Below are 25137 nucleotides of genomic sequence, written 5' to 3'. Positions count from 1 at the left end.
TTACCCCGCGGCCCAGTCCCCGCCCCGCCCGTCCCAACACCCTCGGGCCGCAGCGCCCTCGCGGTTCAGCACACGCCACTGGGCCTGGGACCACTGAGCCGGGACTCTCAAGACGAGCTCCCCACCCGGCGGAGACCCCACTCACGCGCCTCCGCCACGCCGCGCGCACGGAGCTCCGTCCTAACTGAACGCAGGAAAGGGCGCTCGGGCACGGCCGCGCAGAGGACGCTGGGAAGAAGGTCCGGGCGGGAGAGCGCGCCTGGCTGGGGTGGGCTGAACGCAGAGAAGGGCGCTCCGGCACGACCGCGCAGAGGACGCTGGGGAAAAGGTCCGGGCCGGAGAGCGCGCCTGGCTGGGGTGGGCTGAACGCGGAGAAGGGCGCTCCGGCACGACCGCGCAGAGGACGCTGGGGAAAAGGTCCGGGCCGCTCTACCCCGGGCCATAACTGCCTGAACGCGCGGAAGGGCCCTCGGAAGAAGGTCCGACCGAAAACGTGTCGGCCACTGCCGGGCACAGGAAGAGGAGCCGCAAGTCAAGTCGGAGAGGGAGCAGAGTCGTCTGTCGAGAGTCGCAAAAGCAAGCTAACAGCGCGAACCTGACCTCAGTGCCGCCGCTCCCTCCGCTTGGCTCCCGCGGGCCCTGCGCCGCCGGGAATCTCTGCTGCCCCTGGCGGCCGGCGAACTCGCTCGGCCTCGTGGCGCCGCCCTCAGCGCTCCCAGCCCGGCAGCCCGAGCCCGACGAGGGGCGGCAGGACCGCTCGGCGCAGCTCAGTGCCCCTAGGCTGCTGCGGGAGAGGACCGTTCCCCCTGCATCCTGCTAAGGCCGGTCGTCAGAGCGCGGCCTGGATCGCAGGCCGAGGAGCCCGCCGGCCCAGGCCGCGCCCGCTCCCGCCCAGCACACGCCCACCGCCCCGCACACGCCCGCCCGTCACCGCCCCACACGCCCACCTCCCCGCACACCCCCCCACCCCCGCCCCCGGGTCTGCAGGACTCCCAGGCGCTCGCGTCGAGGGAGACGCTGCGTGGCGACCTGCGCTCGGGACGTCACCGAGCAAAGCAAGATTAAAAAGTTGTCATCGCGACTCCGAGCTGATTGCGGAAAACTCCGACAAAATCAGTCCCTGCGTTTTCCAGCTGTTGCCCCGGCGCCCTTCTAGCCGCGCGGACCCCGATGTGAGCAGCAAAGCCCCGGGCAAGTCACTTCCTGCTGGGCTGACTGCTCACTCCTCCCGGGAACACCCCCCGCCCCCCCCCATCCCCAGTGCATTTGGTAAAGAAAGGAATGTTGGCTTCCAAATGGTGCTGGGACACTTAGTTACTGTTTGGGGTTAGATTCCTTATCAAAATATGCACTAAAATAAATTACAGCTGAATTCAAGGGTGAAATGTTAAATACACGCAGAAACACATAAAACAAAGTAAAAAAAATATGCAGATGAATATCCGACCTCAGAACGGAGAAAAAAGCTTTCTAACTATAAAAGCTGATAAAGTAATAATGAAGTAAAAGATGGATAAATGTAGCTACCTACATTCAACTTCTTTAGCTTCTGGAAGTAGAAAATAAACAAGAAAAAAGGGGGAATATTATTGACATGTATGGTGAAGAGAATTCATATATAAAAAGTTCTAACAACTCAGGAAATATAGACAAATGAAGTGAGTGGATATTTCACAAAAGGAGAAAGATAAATAGGAAAAAAGGTTTAACTTTAATAAAACCAAAAAGCATATATATTAAAATAAGTATATAAATATAGATGCAAAAATCCTCAACAAAATACTGGCAAACAGAATCCAACAACACATTAAAAGGATCATACACCATGATCAAGTGGGATTTATCCCAGAGATGCAAGGATTCTTCAATATACGCAAATCAATCAATGTGATACACCATATTAACAAATTGAAGAAGAAAAACCATATGATCATCTCAATAGATGCAGAAAAAGCTTTTGACAAAATTCAACACTCATTTATGATAAAAACTCTCCAGAAAGTGGGCATAGAGGGAACCTACTTCAACATAATAAAGGCCATATATGACAAACCCACAGCAAACATCATTCTCAATGGTGAAAAACTGAAAGCATTTCCTCTAATATCAGGAACGAGACAAGGATGTCCACTCTCACCACTATTATTCAACATAGTTTTGGAAGTCCTAGCCACGACAATCAGAGAAGAAAAAGAAATAAAAGGAATACAAATTGGAAAAGAAGAAGTAAAACTGTCACTGTTTGCAGATGACATGATAATATACATAGAGAATCCTAAAGACGCCACCAGAAAACTACTAGAGCTAATCAATGAATCTGGTAAAGTTGCAGGATACAAAATGAATGCACAGAAATCTCTTGCATTCCTATACACTAATGATGAAAAATCTGAAAGAGAAATTAAGGAAACACTCCCATTTACCATTGCAACAAAAAGAATAAAATACCTAGGAATAAACCTACCTAGGGAGACAAAAGACCTATATGCAGAAAACTATAAGACACTGATGAAAGAAATTAAAGATGATAGCAACAGATGGAGAGATATACCATGTTCTTGGATTGGAAGAATCAATATTGTGAAAATGACTATACTACCCAAAGCAATCTACAGATTCAATGCAATTCCTATCAAATTACCAATGGCATTTTTTACAGAACTAGAACAAAGAATCTTAAAATTTGTATGGAGACACAAAAGACCCCGAATAGCCAAAGCAGTCTTGAGGGAAAAAAATGGACCTGGAGGAATCAGACTCCCTGACTTCAGACTATACTACAAAGCTACAGTAATCAAGACAATATGGTACTGGCACAAAAACAGAAATATTGATCAGTGGAACAGGATAGAAAGCCCAGAGATAAACCCACGCACCTATGGTCAACTAATCTATGACAAAGGAGGCAAGGATATACAATGGAGAAAAGACAGTCTCTTCAATAAGTGGTGCTGGGAAAACTGGACAGCTGCATGTAAAAGAATGAAATTAGAACACTCCCTAACACCATACACAAAAATAAACTCAAAATGGATTAGAGACCTAAATGTAAGACCGGACAGTATTAAACTCTTCGAGGAAAACATAGTAAGAACACTCTTTGACATAAATCACAGCAAGATCTTTTTTGATCCACCTCATAGAGTAATGGAAATAAAAACAAAAATAAACAAATAGGACCTAATGAAACTTAAAAGCTTTTGCACAGCAAAGGAAACCATAAACAAGACGAAAAGACAACCCTCAGAATGGGAGAAAATATTTGCAAACGAATCAATGGACAAAGGATTAAACTCCAAAATATATAAACAGCTCATGCAGCTCAATATTAAAAAAACAAACAACCCAATCCAAAAATGGGCAGAAGACCTAAATAGACATTTCTCCAAAGAAGACATACAGATGGCCAAGAAGCACATGAAAAGCTGCTCAACATCACTAATTATTAGAGAAATGCAAATCAAAACTACAATGAGGTATCACCTCACACCAGTTAGAATGGGCATCATCAGAAAATCTACAAACAACAAATGCTGGAGAGGGTGTGGAGAAAAGGGAACCCTCTTGCACTGTTAGTGGGAATGTAAATTGATACAGCCACTATGGAGAACAGTATGGAGGTTCCTTAAAAAACTAAAAATAGAACTACCATATGACCCAGCAATCCCACTACTGAGCATATACCCTGAGAAAACCATAATTCAAAAAGACACATGCACCCCAATGTTCATTGCAGCACTATTTACAGTAGCCAGGTCATGGAAGCAACCTAAATGCCCATCGACAGATGAATGGATAAAGAAGATGTGGTACATATATACAATGGAATATTACTCAGCCATAAAAAGGAAAAAAATTTGGTCATTTGTAGAGACGTGGATGCATCTAGAGACTGTCATACAGAGTGAAGTAAGTCAGAAAGAGAAAAACAAATATTGTATATTAACGCATATATGTGGAACCTAGAAAATGGTACAGATGAACCAGTTTGCAGAGCAGAAATTGAGACACAGAAGTAGAGAAAAAAACGTATGGACACCAAAGGGGGGAAAGCGGCTGGGGGGGGGGCGGGTGGCGGTGGTGGTGTGATGAATTGGGCGATTGGGATTAACATGTCTACACTGATGTGTATAAAATGGATGACTAATAAGAACCTGCTGTATAAAAAAATTAATAAAATTAAATCAAGAAAATTTAAAAAAATAAGGTAAAATTCAAGGTTTCTTGCACTGCTTAAGTGGCACTGCTCTCAGAAAAAGTTATGAGAAAATTTCATATTAGAGTTACACGATCTTGTCATTTAGAAATAGATAATTTAAATTTAAAAAAATAAATAAAAATTTAAAAAAATAAAATAGGGCTTCCCTGGTGGCGCAGTGGTTGAGAGTGTGCCTGCTAATGCAGGGGACACGGGTTCGAGCCCTGGTCTGGGAGGATCCCGTATGCCGCGGAGCAGCTGGGCCCGTGAGCCACAAATACTGAGCCTGCGCATCTGGAGCCTGTGCTCTGCAACAAGAGAGGCCGCGATAGTGAGAGGTCCGCGCACCGCGATGAAGAGTGGCCCCCGCTTGCCGCAACTAGAGAAAGCCCTCACACAGAAACGAAGACCCAGCACAACCATAAATAAATAAATAAAAATAAATAAATAAATTTAAAAAATAAAAATAAAAAAAATAAAATAAAATAAGTATATAATTTCAACCATTTCCGTTTTAAATTAGGAAATTGAAATATTTATTTTTATATAATTATTACATATGTTCTTACTGAAAAATACAAACAATAAAAATTAATCTAGCATTTTACATAACCACTCATATGTCAAAACCAGAACTATTCTCAGAGTTGACCACTGTTATCTGTTGATGTATATAGTCTTACTGACCTTGTATTTATGATCATACATTGAAATAATTTTGTCTGATAATATTCAGTGTGGATGATACTTTCATACTGCTGGTAGGAATACAAACTGATGCAACCTTTCAGGAAAGCAATCTGGGAATATATATCAAAAACATATACCCTCTGATACAGGAATTCAACCTGTAGGACCTTAGCAACTAAGAAAAATATCAGGGATGTACACAAAAATTTCTTTATAAGAATATTCTGCACAACATTATTTATACCCTGAAAAATTACTGGAAACTAATTAAAATGTTACATTATGGAATCTGTTAAATAGTACAGCCATTAAAAATCATGTTTAAAAAAATGCCTATTGAGGGGACTTCCCTGGTAGTCCAGTGGTTAAGACTCCACACTCCCAATGCAGGGGGCCCAGGTTCGATCCCTGGTTGGCCTGCATGCCGCATGGCCTAAAAATAAAACAAACAAAAAAACCCTACTGACATGGAAAAAAGAATTTTCAAGATCATTTTCTGTGGAAAAAGCAGGGCCCAAAACTATACACTTAAAACAGCTTACCCACACTCATTAGGATGGCTACCGTTTAAGAACAGAAAATACCAAATGTTGACAAAGATGTATAAAAACTGGAATAGTGTGCACTACAGATAGGAATGTAAAATGGTGCAAATACAATTGTGGGCCTTCAAAAAAATTAAAAATAGAATTACCATATGATTCAACAATTCCACTTCTAGTTATATACCTAAAAGAATTGAAAGCAGAGTCTTTACAGACACCCATGTCCATAGCACACCCACAGATATTTGCACATCCATGTCCATAGCAGCATTATCTGCAATAGCCAAAAGGGGGAAGCAACCCCAGTGTCCATTGACAGATGATGGATAAACAAAATGTGGTGTGTACACACAATGGACTATGATTCAGCCTTAAAAAGGAAGTAAATTCTGATACATGGGACAATATGGATGAAGCTTGAGGACATTATGAAGCCTGTCAAAAAAGATAAACACAGTATGATTCTACTTATAGGAGATATCTAAAGTAGTCAAATTCATAAAGACAGAAAGTAGAAGAGTGGTTGCCAGGGGCTGGAGGGAGGGGGAAATGGACAGTTGTTTTTTAATGAATATTGAATTTCAATTTTGCAAAAGGAAAAGAGCTGGAGGTTGGCTGCACAACAATGTGAATGTCCTTAACACTACTGAGATGTACACTTAAATGTACACTTGAAAATTATTATGATGGTAAATATTATGTGTATCTTACTGCAATTTCAAATTTTTTCATTAAAATAAAATAATTTTTAAAAGCTTGCCTACAATGAGGCAAATCAGAGAACTTCCATACGCTCAGAAATCTTCCAATGAGCTGATTAATACCTCATTCTTAAATATGAAGACGGTAAAGGATCACAGGGAATATCTTTGAGATAAAAGCTATTAAAACAAATGAAAAAGGAACCCAAGAGAGAAGGCAAACAGAAAAACATTTTTCCAAAGAAAACATAAATAACATTCTAGGCTAAGAAGATATATGTATTCGGTTCACAAAACAGTATACTCTAAGAAAAAAGAAAAAACATGTATTAGATAAAGAAAGCACTTAGAAATTTAAAATATGATACCTAACATAAAAATTTCACTAATAAGTTTGGAAGATAAGGTTAAAAAAAATCTCTCAGAAAGTTGGTCAAAGAGATGGATAATAAAAGAGAAACAATATGAAAATTAAAGCATCAATCAAGTCCAACATCTGACAAATAGGTATTCCAGAAAGAGAGAATAAGAAAACACCTGGAAGAAATTAACACAGAGAAAACACAAAAAAACTCTTCAGACCTGAAAGACATAGGTCTTCATACTGAAAGGTCCCACCCCAGGGCTCAGAATGATGAATTAAAAAGGAGCTACACTGAGAAATTTTATACCATAAGAGGTAGAGGAAATATTTTAAATGAAAATATGTGGAATGAAAACCAAAAAAGTATGTTACATACAAAGTATCAGGTTACATCAAAAGTATCAGGAATCAGACTGCATTTGGACTTCCTCTGTGCAGCAACAGAAGCTAAAAGACACTAAAGATTCCAAGGGAAAATAACTTCTAACCTAGAATTCAATACCCAAATTATCAATAAAGTGAATGAATAAGTAAAGATATTTTTAGACACACATATGCTCAAAGAAAATTAACTTGTTGCCTACCTTTTCTCAGAAAGCTAGAGAAGAATGTCTCTTCTCTTCAAAACATAAAAGGAAACTAAGAAAGAGGAAGGCACAGGATTCAGGAAACAGGATCCAACACAGAAAAAAGGCCATGAAATTCCTTAGATGATAAGAAGTGAAAATCTCAGGAAGGCAGCTATGCAGCAGCCAGGGGACCACGAGTCTGAAGTGGAGGAGAGGACGAAGAGCTCCAGATAGAATGTCTACAGGGGGAAAAACGGTGCTGAGAGATTATCTGACTTTTTGGATATGTGGAAAATTGTACTGAGAAGAATTGATGAGTCCTTCCCCATTAAAAAAAAAATAGCAGAATGACAAGGGTCAACTGGCAAATGTTGAGGAGGTGCTGGAGTTGGAAAATTATCATTTGGCAACTGTCGTGGTAAAGATTGAATCAGGCAAGCATCATCAATGGATGTTAAATCTGAGGGGAAATTTGGATGAGGAGAATACTGGCATGATCGTAAATTGTCTCCCCATAGACATAAACTGCAAAGGAGGAAGGAAAAAAAAAACCAACAGTAATAGTACGATGGAGAAATTGGGCAAACCTTGACTAGGTGATCAAATTAACATCACCAGTGAGGAAAACTGGACACTGTCTCCAGATGCGATACCCCGAGGAGGACAGAGCATCCCCTCGCCACGTTCCAGCAGAGAATGCATAACCTCAGTCTAATCACAAAAAACATCAGACAAATGCAGAATGAGGAACGTTCAGTTACACGGGAAAAAGTGTGTGTTAGGCGCAGGGGTGGTAGACACTGCCTTCTTCAAAATGTCCGTGTCAGAAAAGATAAAGGCTATGAAAATGTCCCAGGATCAGGGAGGGTAAAGAGATTTGACAACCAAATGTAGTACCCGGCCCTAGACTGGATCCTGTGCTGGAGGGGAAAAATGCCATAAAAGACATTTTTGGCTCAGTTGATCACATGGGAATATGGATGATAGATTAAATTCTTAAATCAATGTAATCTTATGAATTTATAAAGCTGACAACTATGGTTATGTTAGAGGAGAAAAACCCTTATCCTTAGTAAATACACACTGAAGTATTTAGGGTTAAAGAGCCACAATGGATGGAACTCACCCTTTAATTATAGATAGATGGATGGATAGATAGATAGATAGATAGATAGATAGATAGATAGATAGATAGAACACAGATAAAGCAAATGGAGTAAAGTGTTAACTGTAAGGCATATCTGGGTAAAGGGTATACAGGTATTCCTTGTCCTATTTTTTAAAAAATAAATTTATTTATTTATTTATGGCTGCGTTGGGTCTTCGTTGCTGTGCGCGGGCTTTCTCTAGTTGCGGCTAGTGGGGGCTACGCTTCGTTGGGGTGCATGGGCTCTAGGCACACGGGCTCAGTAGTTGTGGCTCGCGGGCTCTAGAGCGCAGGCTCAGTAGTTGTGGCGCACAGGCTTAGTTGCTCCGCGGCATGTGGAATCTTCCCGGACCAGGGCTCGAACCCATGTCCCCTGCATTGGCAGGGGGATTCTTAACCACTGCACCACCAGGGAAGTCCCTACTAATCTTTTTAAGGTGAAAAGGAAACATCAAATTTTTCTGGGCAATGGGAATATAGGTGACTTTATTTTTTCTATAAATTTACACATTTTTGTATCCCTCCATAATAAGCTGGTATTATTATTTTTTTATATAGCAGGTTCTTATTAGTTAAGCAGGTATTATTTTTTATGACCACAAAAAATATATGGTTTATATGGCAGCAGAGGCATTCTTTGTTTCTCCTGGTACACGCTTTCAGTACCACCTACACCCTGGAGCAGATCGACAGCCTGAAGCTTCTGCAAGTTTCCTCACAATGACTGAATTAGCAATATTAAAACACCTGGTGTTTATCAAATGACTTCCTTCTAAGATGCTCCAGGATTTTATAATTATACTTTATCCTGGGCCTCATTCTCTGTGGTAGAGACAGGTCAGGTTGAGTCATACCTCAAAACAAGGGCGTTATTTCATAAACTTAGAGCACACTGCAGTGAGGTGTGCAAATTCTAGGCTTTTCCAGTACTGCTGATTGTTTTTGTGAATCTGCCTTCAAGCACACACTTAAATCAGCCATACTGGAAAATTGATCCATCTTTCTTACCTGGGTTGTCAACCTGGTGTAATGAGTGAATACCTTCATGCTTTTGGAGCCAGAAAGGAGGGATCTGGAGAAGAGTGGGTAGCAATCTAAAATGCTTTCAGAGCTTACTGATCCTTCATTTCGGTAGTCCATTGGTATCCTGGAGCGAGAGAGGTGGCAGGATGTCTCCCTAGACCCTCAACACCTTCCCCGAATCCTAGAGCCTTCCCCCCATTGCTTGACCCTACTGAAGTTAAGGCAGAAGTGAACATAGTGCTTGGAATAAGACAGGTGACATCTTAATAGTTGATTGGCTAACTATTGTTTGTTGAAAAGCAGGAGCTGACACACTAGGAGACATTTAATATACAGATGTGGGTCTCAGCCCAATCAATACACACAATTTCCCTTGGTTTCCTGTACATTCTACTGTCTTTTTCTTAACAAGGGAGTAAGAGGCTTTGAGAATACAAGTAGCAGTTGTCAAATGGAAATCTCCATATTGCATTCTTTCAATAATTATCATTCCACGAAGCCCACCCACCCAAACAAGTGTTGGGAGGTGGAGCCAGCTGGGACCAGAACTACCTTGCTTCAGTGCAAAACACCTTTCCCCAACTAATCTACTCCCTGGGAAAAGTTAGTCTTGCTGGAGTTGAGGCAGTGGCAGGCAAGGAAGTTTGGAGAAGCATTGGCCCTCCTCCTGTTGCTGCAGACTCAGTCAGCGTTCAAAATGAAAGTGAGTCTTTTATAAGTGATTTATCTTCAGAATGGTGGAACTCCTGCCAGGCTGTGACGTGGCAGATGGAAATGTGGGTCAGCACAGAAACTGTTGAGAGTAAGAGAGAGAGAAGGCTGGTGCTGCCACCATAACCTTGATTTTTTATTTCCAGCGTCTTTTCATTTGCATTCAGTCTCACTGAGAAGAGTTTAAAGAGTCTGGTTCTACAAGAACTTCCTGTATTGTCAGAGGCTTTCCTCAACTTCAGTGGCATCGATTCCAAATTCCCAAGGCTATATTTTCACCTTGGGGAAACCCCTAATTGTCCTTTTGCAATCTCCATAACCTTACTGCTTATGGCACCCCATTAGAAGCTAGATTAGAGGCTGCAACTGTTGAAATCAACTGTGTCTAAGTATATAAAAATATAATAACAATAGTACTCACACAGTGCTAACTTTGCACCAGGCCCTGTTCTAAGCAGTTTCCAGATAGGTATTGACTCATTTAATCCTTACACTTTATAATAACCTCATGAGGTAACCAATGAGATACCAGATTCACTGAATCTAAGACGTTGTCGAGTTCAAGACTTACCATTATGTAATTTACCATTAAGAAAAGAAAAAAATTCTAATCAACAGTAAATACTGTTCACTAATCTGAAATTTACACCCACTGCTGTTCCCTTGTCTTTCTGCATACACAAAAACGTTTTATTTTCAATACCAATCTATGCCACAATCTTTCGAAAGACATTTTAAAAGAAAGTCAAACTCAGTACACATGATGTACTAAGATTGCACATAGCTCATTTCAAGTATGAACAACATGAACTGACAACTATATCAAAACTGCCATCTGGCTGACAATGATTGTAATAAGCATCCTGATTTCAGAAATGTTAAGATAAAATAATTGTATCTTAGAGTCAAAGAAATCATCCCCACTTTGCAAACACAGAAACTGGCACAGAGAGATTTAGTTGTTTGCCAAAAACCACCTAGGCACTCAGTGGCTTAGCCAGACTTTGAACTCAGGTGGTCTGGCTTCAGAGTTATTGCTTTCGCCACTAAGAGAGTTTCAGAACTGAATAAGATTTTACTCTATGCTTCTTCAATAATCATCCCATTTCTGCTAGTGGAAACCTCACCTCACAAGTCAGTAAATCTATCGTTGGACAACCGTAACTGGAAGAAAGTGCTTCTATATCAGTTTTACACTTCTTGATCCATGCTTTGGGACTACACAGAACAAGCTGAATGCCTCTTTCTCATGACAGTGGTTTAGTTTTATTTTCCCAAATAAAAAAAGAACTGATTCAAATATTTATTGATCACTTACTAGGTACAAAATACTGGGCAGGGAACTACGCATTTGATTGCTCTTCATTTTATTGCGCTTTGTGGATACTGCGGTTTGGTTTTGTTTTCTTTTTACAAATTGAAGGTTTGTGGCAACCCTACATCGAGCGAGTCTATCGACACCATTTTTCCAACAGCATTTGCTGTTACATTTTGTGGCCCTGTGTCACATTTTGGTAATTCTCACAATATTTGAAAAATTTTCATTATTATTATATTTGTTATGGTGATCTGTGATCTGTGACTTTTTTTAAAAATTTTTTATTTATTATTTATTTATTATTTTTATTTTTGGCTGTGTTGGGTCTTCGTTTCTGTGTGAGGGCTTTCTCCAGTTGCGGCGAGTGGGGGCCACTCTTCATCGTGGTGCGCGGGCCTCTCACTATCGCGGCCTCTCTTGTTGCAGAGCACAGGCTCCAGACGCGCAGGCTCAGTAGTTGTGGCTCACGGGCCTAGTTGCTCCGCGGCATGTGGGATCTTCCCAGACCAGGGCTCGAATATGTGTCCCCTGCATTGGCAGGCAGATTCTCAACCACTGCGCCACCAGGGAAGCCCTGATCTGTGACTTTTGATGTTACTGTTGTAATTGTTTGCAGACACCATGGACTGCGCCCATGTAAGATACTGAACTTAACTGATAAATGTCATGTGTGTTCTGACCGCTCTACTGACCCATTGTTCCCCACTTCTCTCCCTCTCCTCGAGCCTCCCTATTCATGGGGCACAATTAATAACCCTATATTGGCCTCTAAGTGTTCAAATGAACGGAAGAGTTGCACTCTTATTTCAAATCAAAAGCTAGAAATGAATTAAGCTTAGTGAGGAAGGCATGTCAAAAGCCGAGACAGGCCAAAAGCTAGACTACTTACACCAAAGAGTTAGCCAAGTTGTGAATGCAAAGGAAAAGTTCTTGAAGGAAATTATAAGTGCTGCCCCAGTGAACACAGCATTAATAAGAAAGTAAAACGGCGTTATTGCTGATATGGAGAAAGTCTGAGTGGTCTGGATAGAGGATCAAACCAGCCACAACATTCCTGTAATCAAAGCCTAATCCAGAGAAAGGCCCTAACGCTCTTTACTTCTATGAAGGCTGAGAGAGGTGAGGGAGCTGCAGAAGAAAAGTCTGAAGCTGGCAGAGGGTGACTCATGAGGTTTCAGGAAAGAATCCGCCTGCATAACATTAAAGTGCAGAGTGAAGCAGCGAGTGCCGAGTAGAAGCTGCAGCAAGTTACCCAGAAGGTGTAGCTAAAGTGGCTACACCAAACAACAGATTTTCAGTGTAGACGAAACAGCCTTATATTGGAAGAAGATGCCATCTAGGACGTTCCTAACCAGAGAAGAGAAGTCAGTGCCTGGCTTCAAAACTTCAAAAGACAGGCTGACTCTCATGTTGGGGTTAATGCAGTTGGTGGCTTTAAATGGAAGCTAATGCTCATTTACCATCCAAAACTCCGAGGGCCCTTAAGAATTACGTTAAATCTACTCTCCTGTGCTCTATAAACGGAACAACAAAGCCTGGATGACAGCACATCTGTTGATAACATGGTTTACTGAATATTTTAAGCCCACTGTTGAGACCTACTGCTCAGAAAAAAAAAAGATTCCTTTTAAAGTATTACTGCTCATTGACAATGCACCTGGTCACCCAAGAGCTCTGATGGAGATGGACAGTGGGATGAATGTTGTTCTCATGCCTGCTGACACAACATCCATTCTGCAGCTCATGGATCAATGAGTAATTTAAACTTTCAAGTCTTATTATTTAAGAAATACATTTCATAAGGCTATAGCTGCCATAGATAGTGATTCTTCTGATGGTTCTGGGAAAAGTATCAATAAATTGAAAACCTTCTGGAAAGGATTCACCATTCTAGATGCCATTAGAACATTTATGATTCATGGGAAGAGGTCAAAATATCAACACGAACACGAGTTTGGAAGAAGTTGATTCCAGCCCTCATGGATGACTTTGAGGGGTTCAAGACTTCAGTGGAGGAAGTAACTACAGATTGTGGTGAAAACAGCAAGAGAACTAGAATTAGAAGCGGAGCCTGCAGATGGGACTGAACTGCTGCAACCCCATGATAAACTTTAATGGATGAGCAGTTGCTTCTTATGGACGAACAAAGAAAGCGGTTTCTTGAGATGGAATCTAGTCCTGGTCAGGATGCTGTGAAGACTCTTGAAATGGCAACAAAGAAAGCAGCAGCAGGGTGTGAGAGGACTGACTCCAATTTTGAAAGAAGCTCTACTGTAGGTAAAATGAAGTCAAACAGCATCGCTGCTACAGAGAAACTGTTTGTAAGAGGAGGAGTCAATCGATGGGGCAAACATCACTGTCGCCGTATTTCAAGAACCTGCCGTGGTCCCCCCAGCCCTCAGCAACCGTCACCCTCATCAGTCAGTTGCCACCAACACTGAGGCAAGAAGCGCCACCAGCAAAAAGTTTACAACCTGCTGAAGTCTCAGATGGTTAGCATTTTTAGCAATAAAGTATTTTTAAATTAAGGTATGTATATAGTTTTTTAGGACGTAATGCTCTTGTACATTTAATAAACTACAGTATCGTGTAAACTTTTAAATGCACTGGGAAAACCAAAAAAATTCATGTGACTCACTTTATTGCAATATTCACTTTATTGCAATATTCACTTTATTGCAGTGGTCTGGAACCAAACCTGCAATATCCCTGAGCTATGCCTGTATAGAGAATACAAAGAGAATAAAACACAGCACCTACTCTTAAGGAACTTACAGTAGAGCAGGGAAATAAGACATACACAGACATAACACATACTAAAAGTAGTGGGTGATGAGACATCTAGATAATGGAATTTAGATGAATGAATTTGTTACTTCTAAAGAGTCATCAGGAAGACTTCATGGAGGAAACAACAGGTGAACTGGAATTCAGTATCTGGACTGATAGCAGAACCTAGGGTGTAGAATGATAGATACTACACCTGATGTTATAACCTAGGAATATTATTTTAAAGTTTTTTTTTAAAGATATCACCTTGGGGTATGTATGTATGTATGTATGTATGTATGTATGTATGTATGTATTTATTTATTTCATTTTTTTTTTTTTGGCTGCGTTGGGTCTTAGTTGCAGCGCGCGTGCTCTTCGTTGCAGTGCGCAGGCTTCTCTCTAGTTGTGGCATGCGGGCTTTGTCTCTCTAGTTGTGGCGCATAGGCTCCAGAGTGTGTGGGCTCTGTAGTTTGCGGCACGCAGGCTCTCTCACTGAGGCGTGGGAGCTCAGTAGTTGTGACATGCAGGCTTAGTTGCCCCGTGGCATGTAGGATCTTAGTTCCCCGACCAGGGATCGAACTTATGTTCCCTGCATTGGAAGGCAGATTCTTTACCACTGGACCACCAGGGAATTCCCCTAATGTCTACTGAATTTTTAGAAATTGGTTATTCTAGAGTAATTGTAGTCATTTGTGGGTGGGTTTTTTGTTTGTTTTTCTTTCTCTTGATTAACAGTATAATTAAAGATCATCTCCTTTAATGTTTTTCAAAATCTTAGCAGCAGTATCCTTTTAAAAAAAAATGAAACTGTAGATATAACTCCAACAGAGAAAACACAGTGGTTCTGTCCTAGCGAAACTGGGACAGGAACCTGCAGCCCAGCCCTCCTGGGCTTGAAGCACCTCTGCAGAGCAATCTGAAAATCAGTCCCCACTCCCCATCCAAAGGTTCAACTTAACTGGCAAATAGTCAAGCAGCTCATCTTTGAACATTTGTGCTGATAGATTGTTATGATATATACAAAAGTAACTTATACATACATATAAGTTCATTATTATTATTACTTTGAAGGTATAGGGCAATCATATTGAGGTCAGAAGACCCATATTTGAGTCCTACCTATGCCATTTACTGTCCATCTTTCAAACTTTGAGTCTTATCTTCCACAATTTAAACATGGAATTAGGGACTTCCCTGGTGGTCCAGTGGTTAAGACTCCATGCTCACAATGCAGGGGGTCCGGATTCAATCCCTGGTTAGGGAACTAGATCCCACATGCATGCCACAACTAAGAGTTCACATGCCACAACTAAGGAGCCCGCCTGCCGCAACTAAGACCCAGCACAACCAAATAAATAAATAAGTAAATATTTTTTTTAAATGGAATTAAAACATCAGAAAAACTAATATTGAGGGAAATCCTAAAAAATAACCGGCCTATACTCATTAAAAATGCCAAGGTCATGAAAGATAAGAAAAACCTAAGGCACTGTTCCAGACTGAGGACTAATGAGACATGAAAACTGAATGCAACCTGTGATTTGGAATTTTCTGTTTCTATAAATGATTGTATTGGGACAATTGTCAAAATTTGAATAATATCTGTAAACTAGCTAATAACATTATATTGATAATAATTACCTGATTTTGAAATTTACATGATGGTTATGTAAAAGAATATACTTGTTTTTAGAAAACACACATTGAAGTATTTAGAGGTAAAAGACTGCAATTTTCAAACTGTTCAGAAAAAAACATGTTAGACAGCTATAAAGCAGAAGTGGTAACATGTTAACAGTTGGAGTTTGAGTGTAGGGTATGTGGAAATCCTTTGTACTATTGCAACTTTTCTTTAAGACTGAAATTATGTTAAAATGAAATGCTTTTAAAATAGATAATACTTGCCTATGAACATCACAGAATTTGGGGGAAAATAAAATAAAATCTTGTGAGTGAAAGAGCTTTGTAAACTATAAGTCTCCCTACAAATGTAAAACATAGTTATTACTACTGAAAAGAGCTTTATAAGTGACAGGGCTCTCTACAAACGTAAAACAATGATTTTTACTGCATTTTTGTGGCTTCTACAGAGAATAAGTCTAGTTCTGTATCCATTAACTCAACTATTTCTCCTCCGAGAAAAAGCTTTTTACAGTCAAAAAGGATTGCCCTTTGATTTCATTGTTTTAGAAGGTTCGGTGATCAATACTAACTTTGTTACCTCATTTATTACAGTAAATCTATATCCTGAAAAATTGTCTCTTGTTCTGCATTTTCTGCCTGAGACTAAATGGGCTCCAAGTCTCTTTCCAACACTGGAATTTCATGATTAAAAAAAAATAATTCAGAAAAGCTTTGGGTGTGAGAACTGGTCCTCTTGTCCTTGTATAATCCCAGAGATGAACCAGGATGCTGTGCCAATTGACTGCACTATGTGGGCTGGCACACAGTAGGTGCTCAATCATATTTACTGAATGAACAAACCCTAGACGGTAGAGGGCAGGACTTCTGCAAATTTGGTCTAGGACTTTTTCTTCCTCTCTGTTTCTGATGTGTTTTTTCTTCGGCCTGACGTGTTAGTTTGAACCATAAGAAAGAGTCATTTTTTTTTACAGGTCAAAAATGGTCTAATATCAGCAATTTCTTGTGTTTGAATCTATAGTTGAGCTGATCTATTTCACATATTAGGTGGTGATCCTTATTTATTTATGTAGTGTTGGATCACTCAGGCTGCTTCCTTTCACCTCTGAATGACTAGTTTGGTCCTTTCACAACTCACTAATATTTCTGCCAAAAAGGGGGCACAGAACTCCAACTTATTTTGCTACATTGTTTTACATTGTAAAACAATAGGTAGATTAGGTTGACATGATTGCTTTCATGGTGATCTGGAAATTCCTGTAGACTTTGATTGTCCGTGAACTATCAGCTCTCCCAAGTAAAATTAGGAGCTGGTTGTATGCAATTGTTCTTGAGCTAAGGAAAGTTTGGAAGAAATAATTTGCATATCAGTGGCAGAAAGAAAAACTTAGGCACCTTTGTTTAAGTTCTGAAGGAAATCTGCAAGAATCTGGGCTCTGTGCCTGGCATCACTTCAGTCTTCGTAGCTGAAAAATTCCTTATCTATGTCAGGCTTTCACTGTGCTGTACCATGATTCATCTGTTAGCTTGTATGCATCCTCCTTAAGACTGAATTCCTAGTAGGCATCTTGTACAATGCTAGGCACAGAGCAGGAGACCCATAAATGCCTGTTGTGTGAGCAGGGGAACAGGGTATTGGGAATGACTCAATGTAAGCATTTCTATCTCTCAGTCCAGAATCTTTAAGATAGCCCTCAAAAACTGTCCCTTCAATGCCTTAGTTTTTATGTTTCATTTAAAAGAATCAGCTTTCAAAAGCACAAGCAATAAAAGCAAAAATAAGTGGGACTACATCAAACTTAAAAGCTTCTGAACAGTGAAAGAAACAATTAAAAAAATGAAAAGGTAACCTATGGAATGGAAGAAAATATTTGTATACCATGTATCTGATAAGGGCTTAATAGGCGAAATTATAAAGAACTCAAACAACTCAATAGTAGAAGAATAAAACCCCCCAGTGATCCAATTAAAAATGGGCAGAGGGAACTTCCCTGGTGGCGCAGTGGTTAAATATCCGCCTGCCAACGCAGGGGACACAGGTTCGAGCCCTGGTCCAGGAAGATCCCACATGCTGCAGAGCAACTAAGCCCGGGCGCCACAACTACTGAGCCCGCGAGCCACAACTACTGAGCCCAGGTGCCACAACTACTGAAGCCCACGTGCCTAGAGCCCATGCTCTGCAACAAGAGAAGCCACTGCAATGAGAAGCCTGCGTACTGCAATGAAGAGTGGCCCCCACTTGTCACAACTAAAGAAAGCCCACGTACAGCAACAAAGACGCAATGTAGCCAAAAATAAATAAATAAATTTATTTTTAAAAAAATGGGCAGAGGAACTGAATAGAAATTTTTCTAAAGAAGACATACAAACAACCAACTGGTACATGAAAAGATGATCAACGTCACTAATTACCAGGGAAATGCAAATCAAAACCACAATGAGATATCACCTCACACCTGTTAAAATGGATATTATCCAAAAAATAAGTAATAACAAGTGTTGGTGAGGGTATAGACAAAAGGGAACCCTTGTGTACTACTGGTGGGGATGTAAATTGGTGCAGCCACTATGGAAAACAGTATGGAGGTTCCTCAAAAAATTAAAAATAGAACTACAATACAATCCAGCAATTCCATTTCTGGATATATATCCAAAGGAAATGAAAACAGGATATCAAAAAGACATCTTCACTCAGACGTTTACTGCAGCATTATTCACAATAGCCAAGATATGGAAACAACCTAAGTATCCATTGAATGATGAATGGATAAAGAAGATGTGGGGTGTGTGTGTGTGTGTGTGTGTGTGTGTGTATAAAAATGTATATATACATAGTCCATATATATAATGGAATATTATTCAGCCATAAAAAACAAAGAAATCCTGCCATTTGCAACAATATGGATGGACCTTGAGGGCATTATTCTATGACAAACACTGTGCGATATCACACGTGGAGTCTAAAAAACCTGAATTTGTAGAAACAGAGTAGAATGGTGGTTACCAAGGGCTGGAGGGTTGGACGAAATGAGGAGATGTTGGTCGAAGGGTAAAACTTACAGTTAGAAGATGAATAAGTTCTGGGGCTCTAACGTACAGTCTTGTGGTTATAGTTAACAATACTAGGACACAGAAGCAACCTAAATGTCCATCGACAGGAATGGATAAAGAAGATGTGGTACATATATATACAATAGAATATTACTCAGCCATAAAAAAGAAAAAAATAATGTCATTTGCAGTGACACGGATGGAACTAGAGATTCCCATACTGAGTAAAGTAAGTCAGAAAGAGAAAGACAAATATCATATGGTATTGCTTATATATGGAATCTTAAAAAGTGGTACAAATGAACTTATTTACAAAACAGAAACAGAGTCACAGATGTAGAAAACAAACTTATGGTTACCCAGGGGCAGGGAGGGATAAATTGGGAGATTGGGACTGACATATACACATTACTATTATATAAAATAGATAACTAATAAGGACCTACTGTATAGCACAGGGTACTCTACTCAATATTCTGTAATAACCTATATGGGAAAAAGAATCTAAAAAAGAGTGGATATATGTATATGTATAGCTGATTCACTTTGCTGTACAACAGAAACTAACACAACATTTTAAATCAACTATACTCCAATAAAAATTTTTTTAAAACACTGTTTTACATACTTGAAAGTTCCTAAGAGACTCAAGCTTAAATGCTCTCATCACAAAAAAAAGATGATAATTATGTAATGGAGCTGTTAGCTAATGCTCCCGTGGTAATCATACTGCAATATACAAGTGTATCAAACCACCACCTTGTTCACCTTAAACTTACATGATATTATATGGCAATTTTATCTCAATAAAAAGAAAAAGAATCAACTGGATTTATGTCATTGAAATGTTACAGCTATTCTAGCAATTAGGACTGCACTTGTTTGTGTACACCAGAAACCCCACGACAGTGGCTTTAACCAAGTGGAACTAGATTTTTTTCACAGAGTAAGAAGTCTAGAGGTCTAGTCTAAAGCTGGTACAGTATCCTCATAAAGTCGTGAATTCTTCAGGCTCCTTGTCTCTTTTGGACTCATCATCTTAACATGTGGCTTTCACCCCATGTGGGCCTCTTGATCACAGTGTGACTGTCCCACCTCAGCCTCATACCCATGTTCCAGACAGTAAAAAGGCAAAGGACATGTGAGCTGAGTCTGACGATTTTTAGAAGCTTTTGTAGAAACCCCATGAAGCATTACACTTGTATCACAGTGGCCAAAACAAGGTCATATGGACACCCCTACCTGGGAAGTTGAGTATTTCCATCCGGGCATATTACCATCCTGAATGAAGTCAGGATTCTGGTAGTAAGAAAGAAGGCCAGAATAGGTTTTGGTTATACATCTAGAAGTGCCTACCAAAATTATTTAGGCTGGCCCTGTAAGAATTGTGGTTTTTTTTCTTTTTCTTTCTCGTAAGCTCAGATGTATAAGGTTGAGTTAATCATATAGTATGATCTGTTAATCATACATACTCTCCACTTCATACACATTAACAGCATTGGTCTCTTTTGTTCTTATTTAATTGTTTGTTTATTCCCTTTGGCTACGTGGCTTGCAGGGATCCCTGACTAGGGATCGAACCCGCGCCCCCTACAGTGGAAGCACGGAGTCTTAACCCCTGGACCGCCAGGGAAGACCCTGTTTATTCCCTTTAAATAAACCACCCTTATTTCCCTCCTCCACCCCAGCAATCATTTTGATGTGTTTAATGTATATCTCTTTTTTGGTAAATTCTTGCAAATTGTGTATTTTTAATTTGCTTATTTAATCAACTGTATTGAGGTGTAATTTGCATACAAGGAAATTTACCAGTTTGAAATATTAGTTTCAATGAGTTTTGACAAATTATATGCAACCATTTAACCACTACCATAATCCAAACGTAGAAAATTTCCATCACTGCAAACTTACTTTATGTCCTTTGCAAGCATCACTCCCATAAGTTTCCTTATACTCCTCCTTCACCCTCTGGCCCCTGGTAACTACTGATTAGTTTTTATTACTACAGTTTTGCTCTTTTTAGAACTGAAAACAAATGGAATTTACGGTCTTTTGTGCCTGGCTTCCTTCATGTACATGTTTTTGAGATGCAGTCATGTTACTGCATGTATCAGGAGTTTGTCCCTCTACATCACTGAGCAGCATTCCATTGTATGGATGTGTCACAGTTTGTTTATCCATTTACCAGTTGACTATTATAAGTATGGCTGCCAGAAACATTCCAAAACAAGTCTTTGTGTAGATGTGTTTTTCATTTATCTTGGATAATTACCTAGGAATGGAATGGCTATGTTGATGGGTAACTTTACAAGAAACTGCCAAACTATTTCTCCAGAGTGGCTGTACTATTTTGGTTTCCTGCTAGCGATATTTTGAAGTCACTCTTGTTCCACATTCTCATAAACAATGGGTATTATCAATCTTTTTAAGTTTAGCCATTCTAGTAGGGATGTAGCCGGTTGTTCCATATTGTGATTTTAACTTGTTTTTCCGTAATGACGATGGTCATCTTTTCATGTGCCTCTGCTGTCCTCATATATTCTGTGAAGTGTCTGTAAAATTATTTGTTCATTTAAAAAAAATCAGATTGTCTTATTAGTGAGTTGTAAGAGTTATTTATATATTCTGATTACAACTCCTTGATCAGATATGTTTTGCAAATATTTTCTCCTAAACTGTGGTTTGTCTTTTGAGGAACAATAGTTTTAAATTTTGATGAAGCCCAACATCATTTTTTTAAGTTTGTGCTTTTTTGGTTTTTTAAATCTTTGGTTAACTCAATGTCAGAAAATTTTTCTCCTATGCTTTCTTCAAGAACTCTTTTAGTGTTAGCTCCTATGTACCTTTTCAAGTTAATTTTTATATATAGTATGAGATAAATGTCAAGATTCTTCCTTTGAATATACATATTTGTTCTAGCACCATTTATTGAATAGGCTATCCTTTCCCCATTGAATTGCCTTAGCGCCTCTGTCTAAAAAAACAAATTCCCTGGCCGTCCAGTGGTAAGGACTCCACGCTTTCACTGCCGAGGGCGAGGGTTCAATCCCTGGTCAGGGAGCTAAGATCTAACAAGCCACGCGGCATGGCCAAAACAAAACAAAACAAAACAATTGACCAGATACTTGAGAATGTATTTCTGGACTTTCTATTCTGTTCTATTGATCTATATGCTTATCTTTATACCAATACCACACTGTCTTGATTACTCTAGCTTTATAATAAATCCTGAAATAGGTAGCTTAAGTTCTACAATTTGTTCTTTTTCAAAATTGTTTTGCCTATCTTAGGCTCTTGGCATTTTCATATAAATTTTAAGATAAGCATGTAAATTTCTACAAAAAATCCTGCTGGAATGTCTCTTGAGATTATGTTGACCTATAGATCTATTTGCGGGAGAATTGATATCTTAACAATATTGAGTCCTTTGGTTCATAGATATGGTGTATCTCTCCATTTATTTAGGTATTCTTTAATTTCTCTCAGCAATATTTGAAGTTTGTTAAATTTATCCCTGTTATTTCATATTTTTGCTGTTGTTGAAATGGCTTTTTTTTTTTTTTTTAGTTTCCAATTGTTTTGTTACTGGTCTACATATTGTAATTGAACTTTTTTTCCTGTTCCTTTGTTAAACTTATTTATTAATAGCTTTTTGTAGCTTTCTTTAGATTTTCTACAAGGACAATCATGTCACACCTGTGAATAAAGACTGTTTTATGCCTTCCTTTTCAATCAGTGTGCTTTTCTGGTCGTTTGTTTGGTCTTCTTGCCCTGGCTAGGATTCCCACTAGACTTCTGAAGATTGGTAAGAGCAGACACCCTTAAAATTTTCCCAATCTTAGAGGAAAAGCATTTAGTCTTTCATCATTAAACATGAAATTAGCTGTAGGTTGTTTTTTATTAATTGATGTACTCTATCAGATTGAGAAAGTTCCTTCCTATTACTACTTTTTTTATAGTTTTAATCATGAATTGGTGTTGAATTTTGTTAAATGCCTTTTCTGCATATATTAATATGATCACATGATTTTTCTTTTTTAGTCTGTTAACATGAATTACGTTGATTGATTTTCCAATGTTATATCAATTTTGCATCCCTGGGAAAAAACTCACTTTGTCATGATGGTTTTTATTTTGCTAGATTTGCTAAAATTTGCTAGACATTTTTGCATGTATACTCATGAGAGATATTGGTCTGAAATTTTCTTATATTTGTCTAGTTTTGGTATCAGGTTAAAGTTTGTCTCATAAAATTAGGTGGGAAGTGTTCTCTCCTCTTTGATTTTTTTTTTTGCCACAGCAAACTTGGAACAGGATATGACGTGGTCGGCAAGTGGTTGGCCTATATGTACTTTACATTTAACGCAGGCTGCAAATGGAACCATCTGGGTGGTGTGGAACTGGTGTGGTGATTCACAGGTCCTTTTATTAATGCTTTATGTAAAAACGGAGAGAGTAGGTGCTTCAGTGACAGAATAGAGTCTGGCTGTTGGAGGTTGGGAGGCATTTTCCTCAAGCATCACTATGTTGGTGTGAGTGACTCAGCTAGGTTCTCAATCCAGTAATAACATTCTGTTCATTTGAATTCAGCCGTGATCTCCAGGGGATAGAGTGTTCTTTGTTTCCTGTCCTTGGCTACTGTATGATGGCAGCTCTGCTGCTTATCAAGTCACTGCCACTCAACTCACCACAGAAAGAAGCATTTAAGAGTATGATGTAACCCTTTCACAGAGACATTCCAAAGATATCAAAATAACGTTAACATTAATTGTTAACTAAACAGCATGCTGTGTTTAATATGCATTATCTCATTTAATTTTCAAAAATACTCTAAGAACTAGGCACTGTTATTGCTACTTCACAGTTAAGAAAATTGCATTTTAGAGAGGTGAGGTAATTGGCAAGGGTAGGGAGTATCAGAGTAGGAGTCAGGGGAGAGGTCAGAGCTAGACACGTACATGTAGGTGTCACTGGTATGTAGGTAATATTTAAAGCCATGGGAGTGGATGAGATAATAAGAATAAAGTGTAGACAAAAAGGAGAAGGAATCCCAAGGCCGAGTCCTGAGCACTCTAACATGTAGAGGCAAGACAAAAGAGAAGGAACAAAGAAAATTGAAAGAATGGCCAGTAAGGTAAGGAAGAGAGCCAGGAAGTTACTTGTTATGAACTGATTTGTGTTGCACCAAAATTTAGATGTTGAAGCCCTAACACCAGTGCCTCAGAATGTGACTGTGATTGGAGACAAGGCCTTTAAAGAGGTGACTAAGTTAAAATAAGGCTGTTAGGGTGGGTCCTAATTCAATCTGTCTGGTGTCCTTATAAGAAGAGGAAACTGAGACACACAGCAAGACACCAGGGATGCAGGAGCACAGAGACCATGTGAGGACACAGCGAGAAGGTGGCCATCTGGAAGCCAAGGAGAGAGTCCGCAGGAGAAACCAAACCAGATTTAAAGAGCATGAATGAGAGACCCTAACAAAAACAGAAGAGCAATTTGTAATTTTAATTTTTATTAAAGTACAGTTGATTTACAATATTGCCTTAGTTTCAGGTGTGCAGCATGTGATTCAGGTTTTTTTTTTTTTTTTTTTTGCAGATTATATTCCGTTATAGGTTATTACAAGATATTGGGTAAAATTCCCGGTGCTATATAGCAAATTTTTGTTGCTTATCTATTTTATGTGCAGTAGTTTGTATCTATTAATCCTATGCCCCTAATTTGTCCCCCCACCCCCCTTTGGTAACCACTAGTTTGTTTTCTATATCTGTGAGTCTGTTTCTGTTTTGCATATACATTAATTTGTATTATTTTTTAGATTCCACATATAAGTGATATCATACAGTATCTGCCTTTGTCTGACTTATTTCACTAATCACAATATTCTCTAGGTCCATCTGCATTGCTGCAAATGGCATCATTTCATTCCTTTTTATGGCCGAGTAATACCCAATTTTATATATATATATATAAAATCTCACATCTTCTTTATCCATTCATCTGTTGATGGACACTTAAGTTGCTTCCATATCTTTGCTACTGTAAGCAGTGCTGCTATGAACATTGGGGTGCATGTATCTTTTTGAATTAGAGTTTTCACTTTTTCCAGATATATACCCAGGAGTGGGATTGCTGGATCATATGGTAGCTCTGTTTTTAGTTTTATAAGGAACCTCCATACTGTTCTCTATACTGAACCTCCAAGCTGTTCTCCATAGTGGCTGCACCAATTTATTCCCACCAACAGTGTACGAGGGTTCCCTTTGCTCCATACCCTCTCCAGCATTTATTACTTGGAGACTTCTTGATGATGGCCATTCTGACCTCATTGTGTGGGTTTTTTTTAAATACACTTATTTATTTATTTATTTAGGCTGCATTGGGTCTTCGTTGTTGTGCACAGGTTT

The 25137-nt window shown here is 39.4% G+C and overlaps 1 protein-coding gene across 6 annotated transcripts in view; it reads right to left on the bottom strand.

The window, feature by feature from the left end:
- The window catches only part of RAD52 (RAD52 homolog, DNA repair protein), a 75573-nt gene that overhangs the window by 31733 nt on the left and 18703 nt on the right, over positions 1–25137 (bottom strand). For 2 of the 6 annotated variants that reach the window (XM_036866394.1, XM_036866397.1), the window contains exon 1: positions 601–954. The exons of 2 other annotated variants lie outside the window; for them this stretch is intronic. The gene's annotated coding sequence lies outside the window, so the exon portion shown is untranslated. 2 more of the 6 variants (XM_036866395.1, XM_036866392.1) reach the window with 2 other exon arrangements.

Source organism: Balaenoptera musculus, chromosome 10 (assembly GCF_009873245.2).
Source record: "Balaenoptera musculus isolate JJ_BM4_2016_0621 chromosome 10, mBalMus1.pri.v3, whole genome shotgun sequence".
Taxonomy (NCBI): domain Eukaryota; kingdom Metazoa; phylum Chordata; class Mammalia; order Artiodactyla; family Balaenopteridae; genus Balaenoptera; species Balaenoptera musculus.
This window is presented reverse-complemented; position numbering and strand designations above follow the sequence as displayed.